This window comes from Mus pahari, chromosome 7, assembly GCF_900095145.1.
Source record: "Mus pahari chromosome 7, PAHARI_EIJ_v1.1, whole genome shotgun sequence".
NCBI lineage: Eukaryota > Metazoa > Chordata > Mammalia > Rodentia > Muridae > Mus > Mus pahari.
Genome location: NC_034596.1, coordinates 15,169,668 through 15,171,419, shown reverse-complemented (window position 1 = coordinate 15,171,419; position 1,752 = coordinate 15,169,668).

Sequence of the window (1,752 nt, the reverse complement as noted above, 5' to 3'; positions counted from 1 at the left end):
TTTGCCAGACACTGGCATAGCCTCACAGGAGATAGCTATCCAGGGTCCTGTCAACAAAATATTGTTGGCATATGCAATGGTGTCTGGGTTTAGTGATTGTTTATGGAATGGATCCCTTGGTGGGGCAGTCTCTGGATGGTCCTTCCTTCAGTCTCAGCTCCAAGTTATTTTTATTTCAAATAATGATTTGTGCTACAGTGTTTCATTTGTTTCTAGACCATCTTTTCATTTTTTTCTGTAAAATATGAGAGTTTAACTTTCTTAAGTATTCTGTAGCAATTATGTATCTTTCTTTACACATGCCCTGAACACACACACATATCCGACCACATTATCAAATACATATGCATCAACGTGTGTGTGTGCATCTGAATATACTCAACATACAATGATAAGCATGCATGCCTAGGCTCACTTGTAAAAGACAGGCACATACTTCCTCCCTTCCCTCATCTTTGAAACCAGGTGAGTCAGTCGGCCTTGTGGACTTACAGTCTGTAAAAACCAACAACCCCCATGATGTACATGTCTTTCCCCTGCAGGTACTGACTGGTTCTTCCCTGGCCTTCAAATTCTAATGAATCTACCAAACTCCATCCGCATATTTTCATAGAGCTCAAAAAATTTCCAGTGTGGTGAAAAACACGACACGACCAAGTCACTTTGGGACATCTTTCCTGGAGCTCCCATAGCCCCTATTACTGTGACTTCACACATGTTGTCACTGGAACCTGTGAGCCCCTTTGCTGTCTCATGTGTTCCCTAACCCTAACCCTAACCCTAACCCTAACCCTAGCCCTAGCCCTAGCCCTAACCCTAACCCTAGCCCTAACCCTAGCCCTAGCCCTAACCCTAACCCTAACCCTAACCCTAACCCTAACCCTAGCCCTAGCCCTAGCCCTAGCCCTAACCCTAACCCTAACCCTAACCCTAACCCTAGCCCTAACCTTAACCCTAACCCTAACCCTAACCCTAACCCTAACCCTAACCCTAGCCCTAGCCCTAACCCTAACCCTAACCCAACCCTAACTCTAACCCTAACACTAAACCTTTGCTGTGGCCTTCATTTCCTAGTAGCTTCTAGAGACCTTGACTTTCCACAAATGTATTCTCTCATTTCTTTGGATCATGATCTTGATTGGGTATGAAGTTCTGGGAAGAAAAGTTTCCCTTGGAATTCCAAGACCTTACGTTATTATTTCAAATGTCTGGTGTTCCTCTTGGGAAATCAAAGCCACTGTGATCATTTCAAATCTAGAATTTGATTTTCTCTTCTCTTTTCCTTGTTGGCAACCTAATATCTTGTGGCCATACACCTCAGTCCATATCTTTTTTTCCTTCTTTTATTGTACTGGGTCCTCATAGGGTCCCTTTGATCTAGACTCTTCTATCCTTCAGTTCTGGTAAGTTCTCTGTAATTCCTTGTGTACCATCACTCTCTTGCCCATGTTCCTCTTCCTGGAACTCTCAAGAAGCCCATGGAGTAGTCTTACATTTTCTTTCTTTCCCCCCTAACCTTAAAGAGTATCTTCTAGCATATCAACAGGATAAAGATATTAAAAGAAAACATGAGGCCAGGCAGTGGTGGCCTTTAAGCCCAATACTTGGGAAGTAGAGGTAGGAGGAGCTCCGTTCAAGGCCAGCCAGGATTACACAGTGAAACCCTGTCTTGAACCATTCCCCCTCAAAAGAAAAAAAAAAAAAAAAAAAAAACAAAAGAAAGAACAAAGGAAAGAAAAGAAACCGTGAAAA